This window comes from Puntigrus tetrazona, chromosome 25, assembly GCF_018831695.1.
Source record: "Puntigrus tetrazona isolate hp1 chromosome 25, ASM1883169v1, whole genome shotgun sequence".
Classification (NCBI taxonomy): domain Eukaryota; kingdom Metazoa; phylum Chordata; class Actinopteri; order Cypriniformes; family Cyprinidae; genus Puntigrus; species Puntigrus tetrazona.
In genome coordinates, this window is record NC_056723.1 from 297,585 (window position 1) to 300,084 (window position 2,500).

General features: G+C 36.6%; 1 protein-coding gene across 2 annotated transcripts in view; it reads left to right on the forward strand.

The window, feature by feature from the left end:
• The window catches only part of cntn1a (contactin 1a), a 31,191-nt gene that overhangs the window by 992 nt on the left and 27,699 nt on the right, over window positions 1-2,500 (forward strand). The window lies entirely within an intron of this gene.

Genomic DNA, 2,500 nt, shown 5'->3' on the forward strand with positions numbered 1-2,500 from the left:
GTTTTATTAATACTATTTTTTTACGTGTGTGTGTGTGTGTGTATTGGATAGTTTGTCAGTTTTTAATGAATTTTTAGTTGAGCGTCATCACGGCTTTATTGCTTTATCTCAGAATCTTCATCAAAGACATTAAGGAGCTTTCACTTCTGATGAACATGAAGGATGAAGTCTGGTGGTGATGGTGTGGTTTAGTGGAGGCTGAGGGTTTAGGACTAGTTTAGGGCTTTATTAACGTCCTGATGTTTGTGTGTTCAAGCCGGTTTACCCATCAGCCCCGGCGGTCACAAAGACTGAAAAACAGCTAAACTGCACCAATAGCCCAAACACTACTAAACAAATGTAGCTGTTTGTTTATTCTATCATGTGCCGTCCGTTCTGTTACACTGAATGACATGTTCCACATCTTCACATTTAATTCTCACAAAACCTATAATAAACCTAATAATGAAGCATTTAATGTGCTTTCTGTGCAACATCTCTTTTGGTTCTTTGGTCTTTGACACCGGAGTGTTAGAGAATGTGAAATGATTGAGTTTAAGGAGCTAGATTTCTCTCAGGAAGGTTGTGGGTCTGGAAGGTGTCTCTGAGGATCAGGGATGTAGTAGATGAAGATATCTCAGACAGAGGATCTCTGATTTCTGTAGATTCAGTTAAAATCATCACATTCTCTTCACGACACACTTTGCATTATTTTGTGATTTATTCATCTTTGTTAAGGTTAGTTCTTAAAAATGCAGTCGTTCATTGTTCTGAATGTTATCTAAAGGGTTAACTCATTGGGAAATGAGCCTGAACTGAGATTCATAGACGCTGTGGAAGTGTTCTTCTTCTTTACTAATGTTCTTCATGAATGAATGTAAAGTCTCACCGTTTATATGCTGTTTGATTGACAGCTCTGACATTTAATGAGCAGCGGGACACACACACACACACACACACACACACACTCTGAACAGGACACAGACTCATAACACAGAAACACTTAGACAGAGTTTAATCTGTGTGTGTGTGTGTGTGTGTGTGTGTGTGTGTGTGTGTGGAGTGTTTCATGTTCGACACACACACAGAGCTCTTGCAGGTTAGTCAGCAATTCCAGCGAGCGGATCGATTCTCACTAATGGAATGGAAGGATTATACACACACACACACACACACACACACACAATTGAATAGTGTGTGGTTGTGTGTGAATGTGTGTGTGTGTGACTACACAAAGAACAACACTGATTAGATCAGACTGTGTTGTGTGTGTGTGTGTGTGTGTGTGTGTGTGATGTAGATTTATCTGAGAACGGCCTGATCTCTCTGTCCCAGCGCTACTGTCTTCTACATGGTTGCTAGGGTGTAGTGTTTGGTTGCTAGGATGGCATTCAGGTCCGTGCCTCTACAACCTGCTGCGCCCAGATCAGGAAGCGATAACATTAGAGGTCAAAGGTCAGGGAGATAATGTCACCAGAGGTCAGAGGTCGGCTGTCGTCAGTGGACACAAGTAACTCTCAATCTCCAGTAAAGTTATTTAAGTTTATTTTAGTATCACTGATATTTTTTCTTACTTTGTTTTAATTTTAGTAAAAAAAAGGCATTTTTTAAAATATTTTTTATGTCTATATCTGTATTTATTTATTTAATTTAATTTAATATGATTTATTTATTTTTTATTTACATTTTTCTGTTGTATTTGTGGCCATTTCAGTACTTGAAGTTAATCTGAAGGAGAGCGAGAAAGGGATCCGAGGAACGCTGGGAGGGTTTCTGTGTAAATGGGTTAATTTCTCTGAGATCCTGAGGGCCAGAGCGGCTCTTCTGGGTATTTTTAGCGGCTGAAATGCGACGGAGGCCTGAAGGGAGACCAGAGACTCATTTAGCAGTAGATTACAGGATCTGAGTGAATCTGAGAGAGATACGAGCGACGAACGCTTCTCTTATATTTACTTCAGTCGTGAGCATGTTCAACAACAGTCACACTGATGCAGGAAAACATGTTTTTTTTATTTGTTTTATTTCACAGGCGTACCATATATATATATCACAAACCCGATATATCGGCCGATATTAGCAGTTTTTTCCTGCGCTGGATCCAGTTTTCCAGCGTGTTCACTTTATGTGCACTACGTGTAATATTATAGATACGGTGTTTTCATTTAGGAATATATGATTCCCAGTTCAGACAGATTTTCCAGATTACCGATTATTTTAAACAATTTCTTCATTTTTGAAAATACCATAATTGGAACATAATAAAAATGGAAACCAATTTCTACCATTAAATAATAATAATAATAATAATAATAATAATAATAATAAAATCTATAGAAAAGAGTAAATATGTATTTTTCTCTCACAATTTTTGAATTTCAAATTGTGACAAAAACTTGCAGTTACCTCTTTTCTTCCATAAAGTATAATTATTTTTTCAATTTATAAAATGTCAGATACTTTATTTGAAAATAATTTAGTACAAATAAAATTTTAAATAAATTTGAAGTAAAAGAATAAATAT